The following is a 27,343-nucleotide window of genomic DNA, read 5'->3' on the forward strand; positions in this document are numbered from 1 at the left end:
AGGTTGAAGAGCGTGGGACCTGAACCCCCACTGCTCTCGGACATTCCAACAGGGAGAGTTATGCAATTAAAGGTTCATTCAACAGGGGTTCAGTGCAATGTTCCGGAGAGTTCAGGGGTACTACTGGAAGTGCCTGAGCTTTAGGTTAGTAGATGGCAACTCGTGGCCTTTAAATCGAGTTCATGGCTGCACACTTTCATGAATCATGCTAAGGCTATCCTCAGACCGATGATAGTTCAAAGTGGGGGAGCATGTAACTCCATGCCTGCCTCGCCATCTTAAAAGGAGGCTTCAATATGAGGCACATGTTAGAGGAAGGAAACATTTTAACTGGTACAGACTGGGACCCTCCAGGCTGATCTAAGCAAAGGGTCCCTCCCCCTGTGCTCCACGCAAGGGACCCATCATTACTAAATAAACAAGAATGCTAATAGAGGCGCATGCAGGGTGCCATTAGTGCAGCTGAGCCCAACCCTGAGTTCAGAGGGCCCAGCTGGCACGCCACTTCCCGCCTCTACCAAGTTACACTGCCAGCATATGTGGCACCCCATTCCATGGAGGTGCACCACAATCACTGACGCTGCCCGCGATTTGGCCTCCTGCACATGGTGTCCATTGCATGAGTGGCACCGTCTATGTGTCACTACCATAGCCGGGGTCTTTTCTTCAACGGGGTACTCCGTTGCCCAATGCTTCACCTGCGCAGCCTGGATGATCTGTGCAGGGCGCCCGCAGAGAGGGAGTGCCACAGGGGTAACTCATGCTGGGCCAACTCCTCACACCGACAGGGCCAACCCTCCATCTCCTGGCCTCTCCGGCTATGTGGCTTGGGATAAGGCTTGGGTTCGCTCCCAGCCACCTGCACCAGAAGCCCTGGGTCACATCTAGCATGCCTGGCTCGGGCAGGAATTGCTCTGATCCCCCAAAGACGCAGTGCTATGGCTGTGTTTCAATCGTACAGACATAGGTAGCACTTAACAAACCAGAAAGCAGGGGAGTTGCTAGGTCTGCAAAAGACCCGGGGCTACGCTGATGGCGGAACTGTTGGGACTGGGGGCTAGCTATAGCCTTTTGGCTGTAGCTCCTGAGATTCTATCCGGGGCTACAACCAAAAGATCAGGGGCTATAGCCCTCTTAGCCCGCCTAGCAAGGACAGGGCCAACCCTCCATCTCCTGGCCTCTCCGGCTACGTGGCTTGGGATAAGGCTTGTGTTCGCTCCCAGCCACCTGCACCAGAAGCCCTGGGTCACATCTAGCATGCCTGGCTCGGGCAGGAATTGCTCTGATCCCCCAAAGACGCAGTGCTATGGCTGTGTTTCAATCGTACAGACATAGGTAGCACTTAACAAACCAGAAAGCAGGGGAGTTGCTAGGTCTGCAAAAGACCCGGGGCTACGCTGATGGCGGAACTGTTGGGACTGGGGGCTAGCTATAGCCTTTTGGCTGTAGCTCCTGAGATTCTATCCGGGGCTACAACCAAAAGATCAGGGTCTATAGCCCTCTTAGCCCGCCTAGCAAGGCCCCTGCCAGAAAGCCAACACTATGGGCAGTGGCCCAGCAGCAGGAATGTCGGCTGTCTGTGCAATCATGTGAACGGTCTGAAAAAATGCATTTATTATACGTTGTTTATCGAATATCGACGTATGTATAATACATGCATTTTTCCACACGTGTTCACACATTGAAAGCTGCATGCAGCTGGAAGATCTCATCTTAACATTCACGCCGTTGTGTTGCGTGTTGGAATGTTTTGTGAATGGGGCCTCTGGTTTTTCTCTGGAGGAGTGGCGAGTTGTCAGTCAGTGCTGCGCCTTCCCATTGATATTGCTCTTCTCGACCCTCTGTTGGTGCTTGTGATGGGGATCCTTCAGCTGCCATTAAGAACTCTTCAATCCAAGAAAAACTTTGGAATTTACCGCGGACAATAATGTTGCAGAGTCTTGAATTTTTGTGTTTGGGAAATGACAACTGGGTGTCAGAGGAGCTAGATGAACAAGGGTCAGGATAAAGGACCGATGAGGCAATCTGAGCGTTATCTCTCTCAACTTAATTTATTGCACCAACATTAAAATGGGCCTCCTTTAATTACACTCTAATGGGCGTTGACTACTTGACTTCGTTGTTTTTTTTCTTGCAGAGGGGAGGCAGCAGGTCTTTCATTAGTAGCAGTGTGTAACAAGTTCAGAATGGCCTCATTTAGGGGGTAATTCATGGATTATTTGCGCTGACAAAATCCGGATTTGTGCACCATTCTGCCCGCAAATACCCATTTGTCAAACAGGGATTTGCAGGCAGAATGGTGCACAAATCCCGTTTTTTTCGGTGCATATAATCCATGAATTACCCCCTTAATACATAGCGGCGCAGAACAGAATGTTCATTTTCAATTGCTCTTCACAATGGAGTTCCAAGTTTTGCACACCTGGGGCCAGATTACAGAAATTTTGCACTGATGCAAGCGCGGAATTGCACGGTATTAGCACTAGGGTAAAGTTTGCCCTATTACTATAAACACTGGAACTTATTAGAAAACTATTGTACCATGACAAGTGCAGTTTGGCATAGCATAGGCACCTGGGCAAAAATTGCCCTAGTGCAAACAATATACCTTTTCACTGCAGTTTTGCATCAGGGCAAAGTTTGCCCTAGTGCTAATACCATTCTGTTTTAGCACTAGGGCAAACTTTGCCCTTGTGCAAAAATGTAATGAAAATTGATCTTTTTTGCACTCTTGCAATTTTTGCCCTATGCTTTTAATATGCCAGACTGCACTTGTTGAGGGGCAATTTTCTTTTATGCGTCCCAGTGTTTTTAAAAATAGGGCAAAGTTTGCCCTAGTGCTAAAACCGTGTAAACTTTCCCCATGCACCGGTGCAAAGTTTCTGTAATCTGGCCCCAGGTAACAATGCTGCGTCCGGGATTTCAGAAACCTTCGAAGGCGCAGCAATCTCTGCATGCGGTTAAGACAGAGGCGGGGGAATAGATTTCTGGAAATAAGATGTCATTTTAGCAGCCGCAGCTTTTGGCACGCATGTTGTGGAGCATGAGGGAGAGAAACGTTTTAATTGCAGGTCAGAAACCAATAGCCGAATTGCCTCGGTCCCTAAGCAAGCATTAGCCTCGGTTAGTAATCCAGCGCTAGGCTCGCCAGCCGGCGCGCCATGCAGGATGTTTTGTAGGCTTCCTCGGTAGAATTAAAGGTATAGGGCCTAATTCACAGAGCGTTTCCTTGTGGGATCACGCCATTATAAAACGCTTCTGTGAATCTGGCCCGCCCATAGTGTCACCAGCTGGAGCAAAGAAGACTGCAGGCTGCCGCCACTTGCTGCCGCCACTTACCAGACAGAAAATGCCCTCTCCCCTACTTCCTACGACCTTTGTTCCTGTGTCCCCCTTTACCTTCTGTGTCTCTCTAGAGTGCCTCCTTGCCCTCTATGAACGCCCACCCACTGCATCTGCACCCTGCACTCCTTCTACCCCCTACTCTAGTGGCACCCCTTAACCCTTTCTACCCCTTGTTGCCACTGCCCGTTTTGACTACATCTGTGCCCCTTTACAGCTACACCCTGCATTGCCCCCTGTTTGCCCCTTACCCTCTATACCACCCATTTTACTGGTGCACAGTCCCCTCCACACTCCTGCTTCCTCATTCCGGGCCCCACCTTCCGGCCCTGCTGCGCCCAAGCTCCTAGGCTTGTCCCCAAGTCAACCCCAACCCATCCTCTGGGAACCTCTGACCCCCAACTCCAGTACAAAAGCCGATTCCCTGCTCCTCAGATCGGAACGTGCTGTGGTGGCCCACTCCACACAGGACTACCTTGCCTCCTTCTCTACCCCTCAACACCGTGCACCCATCAGTAATGTGGATCAATCTTGCTACCCTATTGGCCAATCGGCACAACACACGGATTTCACAACATGGACTTACAGGTTGCTACCTACATGGAGACACCTTGGGAAAACGAAGAGGAGGAACGTTTGCTGAACGAGTTTGGAGCAGTCAGCGCAGTCTGCGAAAGACGAGAAGGAAGTCCTTTTTGCAAAGTTGCAGGTTAACAGTTCCATTGGCAAGGGTTTGGATTCGGGAGTCCTTTGGCTCTGAAAAAGGTACTGTTTCACAACCGCTTGTCTGCACGTACGCGTTGGGGGGGTCGGTGTAGTATCTGTGGGAAAAGGAGCACTGTTGTCTTTGTTAAGGGGTTTTTCACCTGAGTATTTCTTCCTTTTACGTCTAGGGCAGACTTTTGAGACAGCTTTATTATGATGCTTGGTAAAGCTGTGGCTAAAAACAGATATTACAATTTGAGGAAGAATAAGCCTTTTGGGAATGCAGCCAAGACTCCGAAGGTAACAGCAGCTTGCCAAACCCCTTGTAACAAGCTGCACATCGCCTTGGAGGAGAGGCCTCCTAAACACATGGTCAAAAACAAACACCACGTGGCAAAATTACCTCTTTCTTTATGCCAGAGGGGGGACAGGGCACAGGGGCCAACAGACCCCTGGGAAGTCAGCCACCTAGCATGCATAGATTTTTTGAGGAGCAGAGACGAGTGTGGGGGGCTTATTGGGTGCGTGATGACAGCAGTAGAAACTGAGCCAACACTAAATCAATAACAGTCAGCTTAATATGCCACAAGCGCATATCCGAAGCATCCCCGGTTAAATGGTAATATGTTCATTTATTGCTATCAGTGGGCTTTTAGTATGTATTAGCATTTCACCAGTGGGGCATAGTCTTTGTTTGTTTGTTTGTTTGTTTGTATGTTTGTTTCTTTGTTTATTTATTTATTTATATTGCGCTCCAAACCCTGAGGTATCTGGGCGCATTACAGGTAAATTTCGATGTTCATGTTACACACAGGATGGTTACAGTAATTAAATACATTAGTACAGCAGGGAACACACAGGATAGTTGCATTCATTATATACATTAATACAGCAGGGAACAGACAGTATGATACATAAGTTTAGGTACAGTGGAACAATTTACAAGTCATGAAGAAATATTGTATTGTCCTAGGGATCATCATGAGTCCTGAGTCAGAAGCCAACTTTTGGTATTTTTCCTGAAGCTAAGAAAAGACTGGTCCACTCTCAAAGCGATTGAGAGCCAGTTGTTCTTTCGCCTGGCCTTCGAGATATGTTGTCTTCTAGCAATACTAAGGGCCGTTCTAAGTGCATTGTTTTGCAGTATTTGAAGCTTGTTGATTATGTATTTGCTAGCACCTAGGTAAAGGGCATTACAGTAATAAATTTTTGATAGAGCCAAGGCTCTCGCCAAGGTGATGCATCTCTCAGTGGATAAGAAAGGTGGTTTACACGCCTGTATGAACTTGCAGGTATATGTGGTCACTGAGGCAGTGGCATTGACTTGCTTGCAAAAATTGAGGGTAGAGGCTAAATAGAAACCTAGGGTTTTTACCTCCTTTGCCACTTTAATGTCAATGCCATCGGAATTGGCATTATCATGTTTGGCGATTAAAGTTTGGGTACCCCCAAGAGACGGGTGCCCCCACTGCCTGCCTGCCTCCCCACTGCCTGCCTGCCTCCATGTCATGTGATCATTGTCTCGGGAGGATAGCTCAGGTGCAACGCGCTCGCCTTGGAAGCACGGAGCAACACAGGTTCAAACCCTGGGTCCACGCTTAGAAACCTCTGGGTATTAAGCGCGTTATAAATAACCTATCATATCATCACTGATGTGCGCTGCATGTATAAACTAGAAATACAACAACTGGCGACGGTGGTGTGTGCCCCCGAACATGGTGTGCAGAGGGGGTGCTGTGCACCGCATTTATGGACTGGTCGGACTGCTTGGTATGGTGTGGAATTTTGTCATGCAGAGCACTGGTGCCTGCAGGTAAGCGGCTTCTGGCATGGCTTCTGGAGTTCCACTATACTCCCTGGCCGCAGGGTACTTGTACTGCCACAGAGGGGTTATGCTGCCAAGTCATTTCCCTGCTTTTCTGATAGGAGCAGGTGACAAATAATACTCAAGGAGGACAGCAGCCCTGTGTGGGTTTCTTGTGTGTCCTCCCTTTAGCTCAGATTGCATCTTAGACCTTATTAGCAGGCATTTTCACCCTATGCTAAGCCTGACCATGTCTTATTTATTTATTTATTGTTCGCTTGTTAGGCGCTTATACAGGAAGTACATACTGTTGCAAAGCGCCCACAGGACAACAGGGAGGGGACAAGAGATGAGAAGCAATTAAAATACATACAAACAAATCTTAAATACAGAGGGGCGGGCAGGACCTACTATGCATTGTGAGTATTCAGAATATGCAAGTGCAGAACTGAGGGGGAATGGGATAGGTGCTGTGGTGCTCATGGGTGAGCAATAGGTGAAGTGCAATGTAAGGTAAGTGCGAACCTCCAAGGATGGAGGGTGAGCCGAGGCAAGTGCTGAGGGTAGACAGAAGCTGGGACGATTCGGTGTGGGAGGTCGGGGCCCTGAGGATGCATAAGGGCCCTGAACACCAAACAAGCAACTGTGAGATTAGCAGAGGAGAGCGGAGGGAAGGAGGAGGTAAAGAGGAAAGTCTTGAGGAGCTTCCAGAATTCAAGAAAGTCCTGCTCAAGATGAAGAGGGAGGGTGAGGCTGTTCCAAAGAAGGGAGCCAGCTGAGGAAAGTGATCGACCGCCTGCCCTCTGTTTAGCGAAACGCTTTACACACAAGGAGTTGGTGCCAGAGGAGCGTGGTCTACAGGGGGAATATTTAGTAAGAGATATGGTGAAGACAACAAGATGTTGAACTCCACCTCAGGTGGTGCATCACCACAACCAAATAGGATTGGGCCCACATGGTTGTAGAGCTCTCTTCAGCAGGCACCTCACCTGAGTTCAGCATAAACGGGCGCCGTTGTCAGCTGTCGTCCCTCATGGGATCAGCAATGTGTTTACAAACTGACATGATTGTCCAACTGCTTGTGCCTATCTTTTTTTGGTGCAGTGTGGAAATACCAGCCAGGACCCACTGAAAGCCATTAGCCATGTGTGAGTCAGCTACCCATTGCTCAAGTACCTCACTCGTGCTCCATGAGGATCCTGAAGGGAGTGCGAAAAACATCTCCTTTCTTCCCTTGATCTCTGCCATGATCGCCCACGTAGGGATTTAGGCTGCACCATTCCACTAGGTGCCCCTTGCCAGCCAGTTGAGTTTATGGATCCTCCCCCTCCTGTCTACTCCTTGGCTGTAGCCATCACTTTTGCAGACTATGGGTCTCATCATAAGTTTGCCGGTCTGGAAATAAAGGAACCAGCACATTTTCGGACCGACAAACTATCATTTCGTCAGCGGGGGTTACATGACTTACCTCCAGCCTAGAGATGGATGTGACTCAGGCCCACACTGGCATTAAACAGCCGGTATTTCCAGCGCCAGTATTACCGGTGCTGACAATACCAGAAATTCCCAGAATTACCGCCGGGATCCCACCAAACCTTGAATTACCCCCTATGTTTCTAATTCTAACGGCTTTCAGCCACATTTGCAGCTTAACAGTTGCTGCCAGCTACATACATTTTGCAAAACATTTCTTCACTTGCTAACTTTGTCTGTGATTCCACGCCATTGCTGCCTCCAGTATTACCTACAAATTTGGAGGTGTAAAATGGGGGTACCACAGGAACTCAAGGACTGGGATCAAGCAAAATCAGCAGAGTGACATGAATACCATTTGGGGCAAGGCCAAGGTCACTTTAAAGGAGGGTAGAGAGCAGCACCAAAGAAAAGGCAATTGCAAATCTCCAGACAGGATATTTCAGGATATTTTGTGTTGGAGTTGTACAATGCGGTGGCTCTGCTGAAGTCCAGCCAACACAGTGTAGCAACTAATTAATGATGGTACTGTTTTTTGTGTTTATAACTAAATGTGTGAGCCATTGGTTGGGGGAATGGTTGAGTTGAATGTCAGAGTTGTTGGAAATACGTTTATGTAATGCTACTGGATCTAGGTCATATGGCCTAAACCCAACCCAACTGTCACTCACTGGTAACCTGTTGATGCCTTCTTGTTTTGCAGCCCTTTTTCCCTACTTAAGAATCCCTCAAGCCCCTTTTCCTTTGCAGTTGGTGAGCAGGTGCAAGTGAATTTAGGTCACATGGCCTAAGCCCCACCCACCTGTCAATCACTGCTAACATGTTGGTGCCTTTTTGTTTTCCCTCCCTTTTCCTTTACTTAAGCAGCCCTCCAGCCTCTTTTCCTTTGCAGTTGGTGAGCAGGTACAAGTGAATCTATGTCACGTGGCCTAAGCCCCACCCACCTTCTTAACCCTGCCTCTTCCTTTCTGCTCTTAACTCTTAGATCAAGGGCATCTCATGCCGGGTGTATGAAGTGAAGGACAGACAGAAAGAAAAAGGCAATTCCTGTTTGGACCTGTTTGAATCGGGAGGACCCAGGACTAGAACCTCTACCCCTCTTAACATCAGGTAAGCTCCCATGAATATGTGTTTCACTCCTCTCTCCCAACAGCCCATTCCTACGATCACGACTCATCGCCAACCATGCTGCTCACCAGCAACATCCTGGACACCGCATTGCAACAACCTCACCCATGTCACCATACACCCCATCACCACTCCATCATCCACCATGACACAAAAATGAATACTCGTCAATGTCCGCTCAGCAATCAACCATGCAGCAGGCATCGTCAACCTCATCACCACATAGGAGCACCAGTGCAGGTGGAGCACTGATTCATGGATGAAAGTGGAAGGTGTAACCAAGTTCATTGTAGCAGGTGTGGGCTGGGTTAATGGAAACTCAAGGGGGCAGGGGAGGTCGCCTTCTGTGTGATGCTGACCCTGGAAGTGGTACACAGGGAATACACCAGAGCCCCTCTCCCCCTCCCAAGCCTGATAGCACAAATTGACCCTAAAACCGTAATTCCCACTAATGAAGATGGCCTAGAACAAGGGAGAAAATAGGGACGTGCTCATGTGGCGGGCTACAACGCTGGCGAGCGAGGCACCACTTCTACATATGCCGAATGAGCAGCTAGCAAGCTAAATGACTGGACCGTTCACACACTGACCTCTGGTGTGGATCAGACTCACAGCTCGCCGGGGAGTCATTTGTGGAATGCAAACTGCCTGCTGCAGGGTGGAGTGCTGAGGGAGATGTTGGTGTGGAGCAACGACAATGCCATCTTGGAAGTGCCCAAACCCATGATGATGGCAGCATATCTGAAGCTGTCGGCACCATTCAGTCTCAGGACCATATTTAGATCAGGGTAAATGAGGGAAAAGGGCAGCACTGAGAAGGAGTGATGAGGGATGGAGCTCCATCTAGGGAAAAGATGAACTGAACAGAAAAGGCCCTAACATGGGGAACCAGCTGGAAAGGAAACTGGTTCCAATGAAGGAGGGAGCTCTGTCCAATTACATTAGCCCTCATAGTAGGAAAGGATCAGAATCTTGCCAAGTTTGAGGAAATAAAGATGCAGTTCCAAACCAGAGAGTTGCAGCGTGAGAGCAAATGTGAAAGAGAGGAGGAGGAAAGCAAGGGACAGGTTGGAGGATGAGAAGGGACTGAGGAGAAAAGAGGAGAGCAAGAGACTGATTACAGGAAATAAATTCATCAATTGGTACAATTTAAGAAATGATGGCAAAATACAACAGAGGAAAGAAAAGACAGAAAATGCAATGGTAATCCGGAACAACAAAATAGTGAAAGTCCTGCAAACCTGACGTTCTAGGACAAAATAAAGCTGCCCCACTCCACTATGCAAAACACAGCATTGGTAGGAGGCAAAATCTGACAATCTAAAAAGGTACACCCCTGGAGACTATTTATTGAAGGCGAACCATTGACTCTGTCTCTGCTAAACTGCACCATTCCATCTCTAACGTCCTTGACATCCCTGACCCTGCCATGAGGATCCACCTAAAACCTGTCACCAAGAACAACAGCTGGTACGACTCTGATCTAGCATCACTGAAACGCAAGTGCAGAGTTTCTGAACGCAAGTGGCAGACATTGGGCTTATCCTCTGGCAAACTGGGATGCTGCTCCTCCAAAGGTGATATTGCTTCTATATCCGCTCCAAGAAGCGGGCTCACATTGAAGCCTGTATCTCTGGAGTCACTAACAACACAGACAAACTTTTCAAAATCTGCACGGAACTCGCCAATCCACATGCAGTTTCCACCTCTCTCCTTCCCTCCCAGGCTCTCTGCTCTGTCTTGGCCTCCCACTTCACATCCAAAACTTGGGACATCCTGTCCTCACTCTCCTCCACCCCCATCTCCTCTACCACACCTGCTCCCCTGCCTCCCTTGGTCCCCCCTCCCACTCCCCTAACTCTACTCCCTCCTTGTGCACCCTCTCTAAAAAAAGCCATCTGCTGACCCCTCTGGCCCGGCTAACTATTGCCCTATCTCTACTACCCCCTTCCTAGGTAAACTCTTAGAATCTTAGAGTCCTCCAACTGACCCTCCACACTGATCTTGTTGATTGCCTTCATGACCATCAATCTGGCATACAGAGGCACGGAAACTGCTCTCCTGAACACCCATGAAACCAAGTTCGCAAATCTCAACTCCAACACTCCTGCTGTTCTTATTCTCCTCGATCTCTCCTCTCCCTTTGACATGGTCAACCATTCTATCCTCATAAAACATCTCTGCCACACTCTTGGCATCACTGACTGGGCACTGGATTTGCTGACCTCATTCCTTAGTAACCATCCTTCCCAGCTGCAACTGGGCCCTTTTGCCTCCACCACCACCTTCCCTACCTTTGGCGTCCCCCAGGCTTTAGCCTATCACCATGGCTCTTCAATATCTATATCGCCCCTTTTGCTCACCTCATCTCCTTCTTCTCTCCCCATTTCCAGTGTTATGCCAATGACACACAGCTTTCCTTCAAAATTACCTCTACTTCCCCCTTTCCCTCCTCTCTCATCCCCAATGTCTGTACGCCATTTAGGCATCCTGTGCCCTCCTTTCCTCCTGCCCTCTGGCCCCCCTCTTTGGGCCCTCTACCCCCACCATCTTGTGAGGCCAAAAACCTCGGGGTCATCTTCGACCCCTCCTCCACACTGCACTGCCCTGCGGCCCCTGCTTGGTGGCTCCACATGCCACGCTTCGGAGTTGCCTTTACCAGCACTTAGCCTGAGGTTCTCCTCCTTGGCTCCCCCTTAGCACTTCCTTCCCGGGCCCTCCTCCAGCACTTGTCCACGCCTCTGCTCCCCTACTCCTTCCATCCCCATCCCCTGCACTTCTCCTCAATGCACTTGCACGTCTGAGCGCCACCAGTCCTAGTGAGACCACGACTATAAATTTACTGTATTTTGCCATTGTTATAATTTCCAGTTCCCCTTCCCATTTAGCCTTGTGGTGCTTTGAAACACAATTATTTTTTATAAAAGCGCCTTACAACTGCTCAATAAATAAATTAAATAGGTAAAACACCAGGTTATAACATGTTAATTCTTTTAAAAAAACTAGAGGTGACACAAGGATTCACTAACAAGGTATTGGTGCACAGCTTTTTTAGTCTTATGATGTTTCTTATACAGTCTCTAATTTTGTCATTGGGTCTGATGGGGAAAAAGCCGCTCCAGTGCAAAAGCAGTTTAGGAGTTTTTTATTTAAAAAAAGGAAAAAGAGTTGTACACACTTAAAGTTTAAAACCTAACTATTCCTATTGTTTAAAACGATCCATAACTATGCAGTGGTACTAGAAAATATCAAAAGTCTTTACAAAATATACAAGGTCTATAAACTGCACTTATATAAATATGCAGAAAAGTGTCCTTACTTGTGGCAGAGAGCCTGGCGTAGGGTGCCTGAGTGGAGTCCCATATGGATTTCTTGCTCGTGGATGGTGTATCAATCCTTGGTCAAATGTGCTGGGTGGCCATGTCCAGCAGCGGAATCAGAGGTGCCCATAGCAGAGTCTTAACCATGGCGGTGTAAGTCAGGAACTGCCCATTTCTGATCATGGTGAAATGGGCAGAGGGCCTGGGAATTTCCAGGCCGGGCCTCGTAAGTCAGGAGGGGCCTGGCTTATGAGCATCAAAAGGCAGGAGGGGGCACAGTTAGAGCCGAGCCGCATATGCAAGGAGCAACACACATTATGAGGCAACAGCCAGGGCTGGAATGGTAACCAAAAGTGGCGCTGGAAAAAGGTTTCAATGTGGCCCCATATTTCACCAAAGGAGGAAGCACAGCGTGTGAGTGAGCCCAACCCTTCTATGAGGGGATTGGGTGTATCCCCCAAGAAAACACAAAGACGGAACAGATCAGCATGAGCAGCAGCATTGCAAGCTTCACTCACATTGAACTGGTACAGCAGGGGCAAGAGCCAAGCATGCTTCCCTCAAACACAGAACAGATCAGCATGCGCAGCAGCATTGCAAGCTTTACTCACATTGAACTGGTACAGCAGGGGCAAGAGCCAAGCATGCTTCCCTCAAACACATAACAGACCAGCATAAGCAGCAGCAGTGCAATGTTCTCTTTCTAGATACAGCATGGGCCACAGCAATTTACAATGTCCTCATACAGGGCAAATCCACACTGGCCCTCCACAGGGCAAGTTTGCCTCACATAAAAGGGGCACAGTATGGGCCATAGCAGACACTGCGCGTTTCCCTCAAAGAACAGGCATCATAGACTGTAATCTCACATGTTTCCCTCACAATGATCAGGCATAGCAAAATCTCCAGTAAATGATAGAGTACGTATCTCTTAAGAATGACACGAACATCACCCAACCCCTGAAAAAACATATGCTCTTTGCCACACGAATGGCAAATATGCAGAATACACAGGGAGAGCGTACTGTGGGCCTCATCATGAGTTGGGCGGTAATGCCGGCGCTATTAGCGCCGGCGCTAATAGCCCTACCGCCAAACCCCCGGCGCTATTAGCGCCGGATCACGGGTTTGGCAGAAGAGTTATTGCCCATTCCCCATTGGGCCCATTTGGGAATTCCTCATTCCCCATTGGGCCCGGCGGTAATCGTGCTGAAAAATCAGCAATTTTGCCGCGGATTTCCCCCCAGCCGCCAAAGCCATGAACTGGCGGACCCTTAAATGCGGCGGTAATAGCGCTACCGCCGCATTTAAGGGTTACCGCCAGACTCGTGATGAGGCCCTGTAGAAATAAGCACATCAATGTTTAGCTTGTTCTGTGTTGGAAACCAATTTGTAAAGCATTTAAATATGTTAGTTTTGCAAGTAGCTATATTTTAAGTTGTGTAGTAACATTGCAACAGAATATTGTCTTCTGTATTCCCAGCACGCTATGTACTAAATAAATATCCTTCCATATATAAATATCTTTTATTCTTAACTAACTATATTGAATTGTTATGGGTAGGCAGGTCAGAATTAAGGGATCTAAAAAGTGGCAGGTGGTTTTCTGCTCAGGAACCTGCTTTCAACTCTTTGGACCGGCATTGGCAGTCTTTGGCAGGCAGCCATGCATTTTGCCAACACAGCTGAACTGTAAAATAATATTACAGTTGGGTACTTATGACATGTTCTTATTGCAGGCGGGTAGGGATGCAATATGACCACTAAATGGATGCTAACATGCCCTAATCCATTCTGAAGATGCTAATCCAGTCCTGGTTTTATTGTTGCATTCTCAGATTTATAGTTCTGGATTCATGATTGTCATTTCTAGGAAAATTACTCACAGAATGCAAAGACAAAAACAGGACTGGACTAGCATCTCCCAAAAGGAATTGAGCCATGCTGGCACTCATGCTGTTAGGAAAATGTGTTGCAGGTTTTAAAATAGATAGTGCTGGTTAGATGTAAATATACATGACTGTATGCAGGTAGCCAATTAACCTTTGCACCATACTATACGTATCTGTTGTGTTTACCGACTATCCTTATGTACTAGACGGCTTTCGTCTGTACAGTATTTAGTCACTGGGTTATATATACATATGTGCTGGCTATCTTACACCTGAGCCTGCTGACATCATCTCACACACTATGTATGCCCCTGCTTGCATCACTGTCGTATTGTTGTTTGCTATTCCGGAGTTTAGATATGCTATAGCCACAGTTACCTTACATTTAGAGTGTCAATACACAACTATGCCTACGACTACCTCACTACCAATGTGGATTAAACCCACTAAATTCCTGCCGCCCTTGAAGCCAAGCTCTCAGCCAATAACCATTAGACCCACCTATTTCCTACCAAGGTTAAATCTGGTAACTAACCACCATACAATAGATGCAGCTACTCTGACTGGATCTTACTGCTCTTTAACCCCTACCCAATGGATTAAACACCCTGCCACTAATTCAGTAACTAACCAACCTTGCCCGACTGTAATAAGAAATGACAGGCTTGATAAGATTCACAAAAACCTACTCTGTACAGAGCAGCCCTCCTACCCAACTTAGTCCGACCTCTTCTTCCAAAAAGTCCACATCCAAAATCAAAGATACTACCAATAACAGTGCAAGCCAGATAAATCCTTCTACTTACCCCTCTTGCATGACGACACAGCCCGTCAAAGGCACTCTGATCAATGCGAGATCTATGGTAGCACATGCTATAGACATAGTAAACCTGATTACTGCTGGAAAATTTGACTTTTTAGCAATAAAGGAGACCTGGCTCCACTCAGCAGCTGGTGCTTCTCTTTTACTTGCTATACCAGATAACTACATCATCTTGAGAGCAGATAAAGAAACTTCCAGAGGCAGCGGCCTTGCCGTCATTGCCAAGTCTAGTTTAAATCTAAAAGTATTCACAACCCCTCACGTCTCATCCTGTGAACTACTCACTGTGAAACTTCTGATCTCCAACTCGTGGACCCTAACAGTGCACCTAATCTATTGACCTTCTAGGAGGACATCACAACTATACTATCCGATAACACCGAACCTAATTCGCAAATAATAGTGCTAGGAGACTTCAACCTCGGTCTCAACTACCCTAATGACCAACACACCTTGGCATTGTCGAACTCCTTTACTGAACTAGGCCTTACGCAAACAGTCAATCAGCATACTCCTGTTAAAGGCAGAACCTTAGACTGGGTGGCTGATCTTAATTGTGAAACGATCACCTCCATAGAACCTCAGACATGGAAAGACCATTACCTATTGACCTTCACTATACAAGCAAGTGTACCGCCTGTCAAAACTAACCAAACAGCTCCTCCACTCCTCACTAGGAATAAACGGAACATTACAGTAGATAAATTAATACCATACCTCCAGCTTATCCTAATCCCTCCACCTGCTACATCTGTCCTAGCTACTACCACACAAGCCCTAGATATTATCGGCCGCTCAAAATGCGTGAAGGTAAACCTGGAGCCCACTTGAATTATTGGTTTACACCCCAACTAAAAGCCCTGTGGGCAGAAAAAAGGAAAGTCGAAATACTGTGCAAAAATCTCCACATTGTCGAGAACAAAAGTAACTTAATGAAAATCACAGCCAAATACAAAGCTGAAATTCTATAAACAAAACCTGAGACATACAATGACAGGATCAACAAAGCTAGTTTTAGCACCAAAGTGCTCTTTGTGATCCTAAGAGAAATGTAAACCCCTATCTCTCCTGTGGACACCGGCCTTAAGGATAAAACATGGCGCATTAATATTCAAAACGCACTTTCATACAAAATCTCCCTCCTCCAAAACATAATATCAGAAAAAAGTGAAACCTCCCTACATTAGGCACCCCTCACAGTGCCTCAGATCACCCTCCTAAACCTCCCTAGTGTTTCAAATTTACCCAAGTCACTCCTCTAGAGGTGGAAAATATCATTGCTTCGCTGAAAGCTGCCAGAGACGTGGCTCCCCTCATCACCACACTAATCAACTCCTCATTTCGTTGTTGCACAGTTCCTACCAACCTTAAGGATGCATGGGTCCTACCACTCCTTAAAAAAAATCCCTGGACCCTACTATCCCAACCAACTATAGGCTGATTACAACAGTTCCATTCTTATTAAAGATAATAGACAAAGCTGCTTACCTCCAGATACAATCATACCTCGAGATTAGCAATCTCCTAGGGTTTTGGCAATCTGGTTTCAGACCACTACATGGCACAGAAACTGCTTTGATGGATCTGAAAAACCAAATTGATGAGCTTAAAGATAATAGAAAACTTGCCCTCTTTCTCTTACCAGACCTATCAGCTGCTTTCAATTTAGTGGATCAAAAAAGTGCTCTGCAAGCACCTATGCACTGCAGCTCATTTCTCCCAGGAAGCCACAGCCTGGATCCAATCATTTCTCAATAACAGGTCCATGAGAATGTTCTCACCTTCGGCCTCAGCAGACCCTACACCAGTAACATGTGGAGTACCACAAGGATCTTGCGTATCTCCAACGATGTACAATGTCTTCACTAAGTCTCTGTTCAATGACCTTCACTATCTGGGTGTCACCTACACTAATAATGCAGATGATACCCAGATACTCATACCACTTACTGGAGACTACCACACCGACTTGGCCCTAGTGAACAAAATCTATCTAATCATTCAGGCTTGGATGGCCTCCCACAGCTTGTGCTTGAATGACAATCAGACGGAGCTCCTGCTTCTAGGAGCACAGGCCAACCATAACAAACTCAGATACCAATACCTAGCTATGATGCTGGAAATGTATCGGAGGGACAGGTCCTCCGTGTCCTTGTCCTTTACTGCTTTTTATCGTGTTCTGTCCTGTTTTCTGCGCAGGAGTTCATGTGGGACTCCTGGCGGTGCAGCTCTCTCCTTTGGTTTTGGTGAACAGACCCATGGGATAGCCTTATGGCACCCATGGCTAGGGGTGCAACCCTCTGCCCCTAGTGTATGCTTTTGGGCACCTGTGTGTGACCCACAGAGCAGGGTACAGGCTGGTGGCAGCTCCGTTCTGAATTGTCTGGTGCCCTGAGCGTCCTCCATTTTGGGATGCCCAGGCCCTGTCATTGGAATCGGTAGATTCCCGATGGAGACAAAATGGCCCCCGTGGCCTCTTGCCTTCCATCGCCTGTCATCTTGATCTTCACAAAGTCCCGGGAAGCCCTGACTCTGTCCCTTCCCCCTGACTGGCTGTTGCGGTGGAAGTTCCATATATGGTAGTGTGGGGAAGTGCTGGCCAGACTGGCTGGAGCCTTCCCAACGACCGTATGTTGTGGGTACGCCTGTGGGTGGGACCTGGGTGAATGGAGTGTGTGACGAATACGCATTCTGTGTTGTGGGTGTCTAGTATCTAGTGTTTGACACAATGACTGAGACAGCCCTGCCCGAAAATGGTATGAATGCAGTGTGGAGTGTTGAATGGCTGGGTACTTGTCCCAATACACATAACTTGTTGTGAGTGTCTGGAGAGAAGTGAATGGCCTGAATGCTCTGTGTGCCTGATTGACTGCCTGCCTGCATGAATGCCCTTCTGACCGATTGGTTTCCTGAGTGTGACCCAGCAGAATGAATGGGAGATCAACAGTATATCTGAGGACCTCTTACTGCTAGGAATCATGTTCAGAAGCTGAAGTCCACTACGACGAGTAACTGGAGTAAATGAAGCTTAACCTTGAAGCCCTGCTGGATGAGAAGAATTGCTGTTGCTCTCCTTCACAATCTGAAAGCTGCTGTGCCTCCAAGGGCTGACCCAGAGAGGACCTGGTAAGGCGCCCTCTTCCCGAGCTACGAGGGACTATCATGCACCAGCTGATCTTTGCCAAAGCTCCCTGGTAGACAGACCTTCGACAGGCTACCGACTCGAGACGGGGACCGCCGCGGAATCACAAAGTGAAGCGCCTGGACTGTTGTCCGCCACTGTCGACGACCGATGTCACCGACTGGAGCCACTGTGCTCCAGTTTGCCTAAGAACTTTTGAATCCAAGGACTCTCTTGTCCGCATCGTCACCGCTGTATCCTGCTGGAGAAGGCCTGACCGTCCACGCACCGAGGAGCATCCGCCGGTGGGTTTCCCGCCACCCAAAGACCACAGAGACGCCGACGACTCGACACCCTTGCTGGGCCACAGTTCTTCAAACTCTTTGTGGTCCAGAACTATCGACACTGAGGTGCCCCGCACGCCTCTTCCTTGCAGGACGTTTACGCTTCCCCGTCAACGAGCACCGCTAGGAACGACGTGGCCACTTCACCGTCGTAGCTCAACCTGTTCTCCGTCGGACATTCGGTGACCCGTGACTCCTGCCTTAAAGAGAGGGCACTCAAGAAGGGCCGTTGATTTCCTGTTGACGAATGCTACAATTCCAGGTACATTGGGGCTGTAGAACTATTGTAGAAGGAAATAAGACTCATAGAACAATATATGGACTGGGCTTGTGATACAACTTTGCTTTACAGGTTGCCCACGTGGGGGGGATCTCCACACAGAGCTGTGTTTAATGGTAGTGACCAGTATTCTGCCAATTGTTCAACCATCTTGCTTTCCTTCCTCTCTCTACTGCTGGTTTCCTCTTTATTGATCTGTGTGACATTTTGACAGTATAGTTGATGCACTTTAATGAGATCTAATAATCGTTGTGGTACCACTTTAGAGCTGTATATATTTACCATTGTTGATTTTCTGAGCACAAAGTGAATTATCGTGATATTGTATATAACCTTGAATATTAATTATATAAAGACTGTGTTTTAACCAATACAGTTTGCGGACATTCCTTTGTGGGTGTTTGGGGACTACACTGTACTTAAGAACCAGCCTGCATCACCTCCTGAGAAGCTAGACCTTGATTGCTCGACTATGTTACCAATAATAGAGAATCTTGGCCGGGGTCCTCTGTTTCTCTCCTCTACCAGATAGAGAGCGGAAGTACAGACACCCCCCTCCAGTCTTTACACTAGCCTTTGCATGACAAAATTCCACACCATACCAAGCACTGCGACCAGTCCATAAAAGCGGCGCACAACCACCTCTGCACACTATGTTCGGGGGCACACACCACCGTCGCCAGTTGTATTTCTAGCCTGTACATGCAGCCCATATCGGTAATGATATGATAGGTTATTTATAACACGCTTAATACCCAGAGGTTTCTAAGTGTGGACCTGGGGATTGAACCTGTGATGCTCCGTGCTACCAAGGTGAGCGCTTTGCACCTGAGCTATCCTCCTGAGACAATGATCATATGACATGTAGGCAGGCAGGCAGTGGGGGCCCCCCGTCCCTTGGGGGTACCCAAACTTTAATCGCCATACATGATAATGCCAATTGCTTAAAACAGTAAACTATGACGTTCCACAAGACAACAGCTGGGATCGATACATAACTTGCTTGCCATGCAACTGGTTGGAATTCTTATCAGACCGATTCGTTATTCTGAAAAAGTGAATTATAGTCGATTTTGCAAACCTTTTTCTAATAACATTTCTTATTGTCGGTTGACATAGCATAGGGTGTTTTTTCACAACTGCCACCAAGTCCTATAGTTTTATCAATTTCTTCTAAACAATGTGCTGTAAAATGCAGCATTTCAGGCCATCGTGTATAATGTAATCCTGGAAACGAGAACACCTGCCCCCACCCCATCCAGGACACCTCGTTTCTCTAGGTTGCTTGCTCATATTCTGGAGGGGATTTCTGCCCCGTGGTGCAAATCAAAAGCTCTCTTGGTTATGGCAGCAGTGGACAGGGCTCAGTACCTGGTTCTGAGACACTCAGTCTGGATTCAGTGGGTATGGGTCGGTACATAGATCTGGGCCATTTTTGGGCAAGACATCACTCGGCAAGTATCAGTACACCATGGTCTCATTTGGCTAGGACAGCAGTGGACAGGGCTAAGTACGTTGTTCTGAGACACTCCCTCAGGCAGGAAGCAATGGGCAAGCTTCAATGCCTGGCTCTGGGACCAATAAGACAGGACAGCAATGTGCATGGCTCACTACATGGGTATTTATGGCAATATTATTATATTGCATTACCTCATGAGGTAAAATAGAAAATGATTAATTACGATCACTATGCCGAAACTCTGACCATATAGATGCGTAGCTCCTCATGAATATACGGGCGCATCTTAGATATAATAAGTTTGATCTAAATGCAATCAATGGCAATAATAGTAGCCGAATATGCGATATTGTTTCTGTTCTATAAAGCACTGGGATCATTGAAATATTTATTTGCTTTTAATTCTGTCTCTACACAGCAATAAGCGAAGTACCTGCTGAGCTGTTTAATTGAATACAATGCTTGTGCAGAGTGGACAAATATTGTTTTTCTAATTAAGTACACACTATATTGAAACCTCGCCCCCCACCGCCTCCCCTACCTTCCCCACGCCTCAGAGCCTAGAGGTGTCGCAAAATGAGAACTATCCAACCCGGAAGCACCTTGTGAAAAACCACGTGGGCTCGGGTGAGGAGGAGGACGGGTAGAGGTGTTGCTGTGAGGTGCTTTCCACTCTACTTAGGTACAGAATGCGGGTTCTCGGGTGGCGTGTGGCATGGTTGTTGTGGTGTCACGTGACCCGTTAGTCCGGGGCACGTGACGAGAAGGAAATAAAGGAATCACTGGAACTGGCGTCAGCGCGCCAGTCCGGGTTTATGCACCTCAGCGAATGGTCGTGTCTTCCTTGCCGCGCTGCGCCCCGCCGCGCTGCGCACTGGGGTAGGCCTCTGTCAGGGCCCACTCCATGATCCCGCCGCCGCCTGCATCACCGGCGGCCGGCAACATCACACTGGCGACGAGGCCGTGGAAGAATCCACGTGAGACCGCGCCTCCCTCCCTCCTGTATGCGGAGCCGCGCGGTCATCCGGTTGCCGTGCCTCGCACGCGGAAACAGTGCCGATCCTTCTGCGAGGCCACGGACAGCCACAACCAACACTGACACTCCATCAAGTAACGTCCTGCCCACGTGTCGGCCACTACAACGTCGGCAGCTCCCGAACATTCCATGATGCCGCGTATTAACACGCGCACCAGCAGTGAGGGAACCCCGCCTCACACACACAAACAATGTGCAGGACTCCTGACTCCTGTGCCTGGTGGCCGCACAAACAACAGGAACCTACGTTCACCACCCAGCCATCACAACCTAGACACCGGTGAGTGAAACAACCACCCCATCCAGTGAGGCCGCGCAGGGACACGCTCTTCCACTAGGCCCCATTCTACCTAGTGAGAAGTTCACTGCCCCAACAACATGTTGAGCTCCGAAAGCAGCCTTGTAAGAACCAACACTGGCTCCTCCATCAGAAAGAGCCTCACCACAGACCACCCGGACCCAGCACTCACGACGCTCATGCCACCATTTGACCCATTTACCACAGGGGCTGCCATCAGATGGGAAATCTGGCTGCAACAATTTGAAATGCACCTTGACGCCAGGGACATCACCATAGCGAGAAAGAAGCGCACGTTTCTCCTACTCAATGTCGGAGCGGCCACCCTACGCCTCTTCAACGCTACCCCTGATCGCGGAGACCACAACAACTATGACGCAGCCAAAGCAATTCTCACGAACATGTTCAAACCTGACCTCAACCCTGATTATGAACGCTTCCATATTTGCATGGCCAGACAGCGTGAGAAGGAAACAGTAGACAAATTTCACGCTCGCCTTCGCGAGATGGCAGTTGGCTGTGAGTTCCCGGACAAAGAGTTCGCAATCCGCCTCCAAATAATCAACGGCATATCCTCTGAAAAGCTGAGAAGAGCAATACTCTCGGAAAGGAACATACGGCTATCCCGCATTCTAGAAATGGCGCGCCTTCGCGAGAAAACTGAAGACCAGGTAGCAGTGATTGAAGCAGCGATCCAAAGGCTCCCGTTAGACAACCCCAAGCCATCAGAAGAGGTAGCAGCTGTATCTACACATCAAAACACTCGCATGAAGCACGGCCAAAGAACACAGATGCCGCAAGAACAGAATAAATCCTGCAAATGGTGCGGTGGCCCGTGGCACAAAGGAGAATCCTGCCCGGCATGGGGATCCACGTGCAGGAAATGCAACCGCCTCAATCACTATGCAGCGGTCTGCATGAACCCGCCAAACCGTAGCGACAGAGGAACGGCATCACAACCTCAACCTGAGCGACGGAAAAAGTTCGCCCCGAGGGAATACTCACACCAACAAGACAGGAAAGGAATATCTAGAGCTGTCGACCACTCTCAAAGGTCCCCAGACACGAGCGACAGCGACGACAGTGTATCCCCTGAGAGAAAAGAGAGACGGAAGAAAGGAGGAAAACGGATACACCAAGTACACCTTATATCGGCCGTCGAACCACACCGATCACGACGAAGAAAGAGACCATCGTGTACCGTCATCGCCAACGGCGAACCACTGAAAGTAGTCATCGACACTGGCGCAACAGTGAACGTGATGCCAGCGACTACGTTCAGCAAGCTTTGCCCGGAACCCACGCTCCACAAGAGGAAAGTCAGACTATACGCGTATGGATGTAAGAGACCCTTACCTGTACAAGGGTCTTTCAAGTCTGATTTCGCCCACAATAACACTAGCTGCAGGGCGCGCATCTATGTAGTGGATGCTGGCTGTGAAACACTGCTCAGCTGCAAGACTGCAGAGAAACTAAAGCTAATTCATTTTGCATTTAGCCTCCAACGCAACGAACTTGACGATCTACTACAGCGACACAAGAAACTGTTCCAAGGAATCGGGTGTCTAAAAGGCCGCACTATCAAACTCCACATAGACCCCACGATTGAGCTGAAAGCAGTACGGCACCGGCGGATACCATTCCATCTGCGTGAGGCCGTGGAGGAAGAACTAACCAAACTCGAAGATGCAGGGATAATCGAAAAAACATCAGGCCCTACCCCATGGGTGTCTCCAATGGTGGTGGCCCAAAAACCGAAACAGCCCAATGCCGTGAGAATTTGTATAGATATGAGGCTCCCCAACGCGGCGATCGGAAGAGAATGCCACATCACCCCAACGATAGATGAGCTCATTGTAGATCTCACGGGAGCGACCATCTTCAGCAAACTAGACCTAAGATCGGGCTATCACCAGCTCAAACTAGCCAGAGACTCAAGGTACATCACCACATTCTCCTCTCACCTTGGGCTATTGAGGTACAAGCGACTTAATTTTGGAATATCGTTGGCAGCCGAGGTTTTCCAGCACGAAATCCGCAAGGTCATCACCAGCCTAGATGGTACCACGAATATCAGCGACGACATTCTCGTGTACGCCTCAGACGAGAAAGAGCACCACAAACGCCTGGCAGCAGCCCTAAGCAGGCTACAAACAGCAGGCTTAACGCTGAATGCAGAGAAATGCGAATTCGCAAAAGAAGAACTATGCTTCTTTGGATATATTTTCAGTGCCAAAGGCGTATCCCCTGACCCATCAAAGATAAACAACATTAAGAACACTAAGGCACCTCAATCAGCCACGGAGGTGAGAAGCTTTATGGGGATGGCGACATACTGTGCGCGTTTCATTCCAGACCTTGCTAACATCGCAAGCCCACTACGTGAACTGACCAAAAAAGACCAGAAGTGGGAGTGGACATCGATCCACCAACAAGCTTTCCAGCACATCAAGGACACATTGTCAGCATCAACAACCATGGCCTTCTTCAACGTAGACAGGCACACCAAACTACTGGTAGATGCCAGCCCAGTAGGCCTAGGAGCTGTCCTAACCCAAACGGACAACGAGGGTAATGTGTTCCCTATTGCGTTTGCCAGTCGGGCGCTCACCAAACCAGAGCAAAACTATGCTCACATTGAGAAGGAAGCCCTTGCCATCCTGTGGGGATGTTGTCATTTCAAGGTATACCTGCTCGGAAAACAAGCAAAAGTTTACTCCGATCATAAGCCACTGATCCCGATATTCCGAGGCTCTGCTCCCCACCCCCCAGCACGCATTGAGAAATGGATGCTGCAGCTACAGCCCTATAACATAGAGGTCGACTACCGCCCAGGGACAGACAACCCAGCAGACTACTTGTCCCGCCACCCGAGACCTGCCACCAGAGGAGAACAACATCACTCGAAAAAAACGGACGAACACGTATGCCACGTGGTTGCCTGCGCCCGACCACACGCCCTCACCATGAAGGAAATAGCCGATGAAACAGAAGCAGACACCATCCTGCAACACACTACAACCACCATCCAATCAGGCAACTGGAAGACATACCTCACATCCATAGCCCAGCGCACCACATCAGCCCAAACCAAACTCCGGGCACTGTTCGGGATACGACACAAACTCTCCGTTGCTCCTGAAAGAGTGATCCTCAAAGGTCACCGCATCGTATTACCCGAGTCATTAGAGGAGAGAGCCCTACGGCTAGCCCACAGCGGCCACCAAGGCATCGTCCAGACCACTGCATACCTCAAATCTAGAATGTGGATGCCCAACATGCAACAAAGGGTAATGGAGCTGGTGGAATCATGTGCCGCGTGCCAAGCATCCAGGAGACCGGAGAACCCGGAACCCATCAGCAGCGCTCCAAGAAGCAGCAAGCGGTGGGATGCAGTCAGCATGGATCACTGCACAATCGCAGGCGAGGGATACCTACTCGTAGTAATCGACGAGTTCAGCAGATACCCGGAGGTGGAGCATGTCGCATCCACAAATGCAGAGACCACGATCCTCACGCTGGAGAAGATATTCGCGACCCACGGAATTCCGAAAAAAGTGAAGAGTGACAACGGCCCATCTTTCACCAGCCAAGAACTACGCAAATTCTTCAAAGAAGTGAACATCAAACACCAGCGCATCACCCCCAGATGGCCCCAGGTGAATGGCGACTCAGAAAGATTTATGGGGTCGCTGAACAAAATCATTCGCATCGCCAAAGGAAAAGGACACCCATGGCTGAAAGCTGTCTATCGATTCCTAAGAACACACAGGCAAACCCCTCATTCATCCACCGGGGTCAGCCCTGCCGCCCTCATGCTCGGGGTACCGATACAGGCAGAGCTCCCCATACACCCTCGATGGGTAGCCACCGAACCGGACATCCCAGCCATAGAAGAAACGCGACTGAGGCGGAACAAACAAGAAAGCACTGCCCGCCGAGCCCGCCACAGAGAACTAAGACGAGGTGATACAGTGATTGTCAGAAACCGAGAAACACCCAAGAAGATGTCCCTTAACTTCGAGCCGCAACCATGGACAGTTAGCACGACAAACCACAGCATGGTCACCGCCACACGAGGAAACGAGAACGTGACAAGAAATGTGTCGCATTTCAGGAGAGTACCAGCTGAATTGTGGGAAGAACAACTAGTATCTCCAAGGAGCGAGGCGACAGCACCACTCACGCCCCAGAACCACACACTGTCAAGAGCCCACGCCACAACACCCACCTCCGAGACACCGCTCCAGCAAGAGGACCCAGCGATGCTGGCAGCCCCGAGAACAGACACACCGGAGAGAAGCAGCACTCGGTACCTTCTAAGAGAAAGACTCAGACCGTCATCCCGTCTTCAGGGATACGTGGTGGACGGAATATACAGGAAACCCCGCCAAGACAGACTCTAAGACAGCGGAGCTAATAATATTTTGCCAAATTCATGTATGTTAAACAGTTGGTTGAACACCTCCAAGTTGGCGAGGAATGTGGTGTCACGTGACCCGTTAGTCCGGGGCACGTGACGAGAAGGAAATAAAGGAATCACCGGAACTGGCGTCAGCGCGCCAGTCTGGGTTTATGCACCTCAGCGAGTGGTCGTGTCTTCCTTGCCGCGCTGCGCCCCGCCGCGCTGCGCACTGGGGTAGGCCTCTGTCAGGGCCCGCTCCATGATACCGCCGCCGCCTGGATCACTGGCGGCCGCCAACATCACAGTTGTCTCATTTAAGCGACTAGTAAGAGGCGCGAACCAGCTGTGGGAGAGGCACAAATTATAGACCCATGGAACTATTACTCTGTCCCTGCCAGTCCAGACAGAAAGTGAAAATGCGTGTATGTGTGGTTGATTATGTGTGAAATTTGCTATATCCTGTGCTAAACTGCTAGTGGAAAGGAAAACCCGTTGGCCCTGGTTTGCAAGTTTACTGCACGTAGGACAATTAAGCCCTTTTGCTTGAAAGAGAGTGGCACTTTAAATGTACACATTTGTGGGTGTTTTACGCAGTGCAACATGGAGCCTTGTGGATGCTTCAAAGCGCTTATCTGTTTTGTGGATAATTAATGTCAACGTGGACATTCGGGCCTCATATGGATAAATTTACAGTGGTGGACTGGCCCAGGAGGAATAGTGGAGATTTCCCCGTAGGCCTCTGCACTCTGGGCTTCTTTTGTGTGTTATTTCCAAATGTTCCTATAGGAAAAGGGTTGGGCTTGCTGAAAATGTCTAATATGGGGCCACTTTGAACATTATTTCCAGGGCCTCTTTTGGTTTCCAGTCGACCCCTGATAAGTTGGCCTGATTGGGCAGCGATGGGTTAATATATCTGGGTTGGAAGGGGAGCGGCCATTTTGTGTCATTTTAAATACCATTCGAGCATAATAAGCAATACTCTCATTTTGTATGCACTTGTTCATCTGCTCTGTTAGTCATCCTGTCGGTCAGGAATACCAGAGTGCCAATTAAGGCAGACTTCTCCCATGGGCTCTTTCCAGGTCTGACATTCCAGTAGCATGAATGTGGCAGTGCTGGCATGTCAGGGGTCAAAAGTATTTTGCGATAACATAGGCTTCTGTACTTTCCATAGTCTCTTACGGGCTATGTTTTAATGCGGCAAGCCAGAGTTGTTCAAACTTGTTAGGTGCGGGTGATTATGTCAGCTGCCCACAAACAAGCCAACCAGGTCTCATGGCAGATTTTTTCCAATCCCGCTCACCACACTCTTCACAGAATTCACCAGTCCATTGCGGCACAAATCAAGACTAAACGATTCAATGCATATTTCTTCCATTAATATTTAAGCAATATTACCCGAGCAGAGGGGCATTACAGGGCCAGGTAATGCCTGAGTGAAGCAAGGGCTTTAACGTTAGCCTGTGGCATTATCAGGCCAGGTAATGCCCCGCCCCCCGCCCGTCCAAGGGTAATATTGCTATTAGTATCCGGTGCGATGTACCGTATACTAAAGCGCGATGCACTGTATACTAACAGTTTGTTTAAAAAAAAAAAGATGCCCCACATGGATCTGGAGAAGGAACTATATTGTCCCTTCTCCCTTTCCATGACAGTCATTGACGAGGCTGCACAGATGCACCGGGAACATTGCAGTGACTGGCGTCGGCGAGGGACCAGACCCTGGAAGGTAAGGAGGGCAGGGATGGGAGGGAGAAAAAATGTGGATAGGGGGGTGTGGACTCAGGGATGTAGGGCGCAGGACAACACTTGCCTGAGATCCCGGCAGGGGGCTGGGGGGATGGTAGCCTCCCGCTATGAGGAGACTTGAACGGCGTGATTACAATGTGGTAATACCCCCATTTTAAGCCTCC

General features: G+C 48.7%; 2 protein-coding genes across 2 annotated transcripts in view; one reads left to right on the plus strand and one right to left on the minus strand.

Moving 5' to 3' along the window:
• Positions 1-27,343, plus strand: part of LOC138567390 (actin, cytoskeletal 3-like) — a 510,127-nt gene that overhangs the window by 149,711 nt on the left and 333,073 nt on the right. Inside the window, exon 2 of the mRNA XM_069645554.1 lies at positions 8,310-8,434. The gene's annotated coding sequence lies outside the window, so the exon portion shown is untranslated. The remainder of the gene's footprint in view (positions 1-8,309; positions 8,435-27,343) is intronic.
• The window catches only part of LOC138567386 (actin, cytoplasmic 1-like), a 101,789-nt gene that overhangs the window by 43,001 nt on the left and 31,445 nt on the right, over positions 1-27,343 (minus strand). The gene's annotated exons all lie outside the window — the stretch shown is intronic.

Source organism: Ambystoma mexicanum, chromosome 2p (genome assembly GCF_040938575.1).
Source record: "Ambystoma mexicanum isolate Mex_15411 chromosome 2p, UKY_AmexF1_1, whole genome shotgun sequence".
Classification (NCBI taxonomy): Eukaryota; Metazoa; Chordata; class Amphibia; order Caudata; family Ambystomatidae; genus Ambystoma; species Ambystoma mexicanum.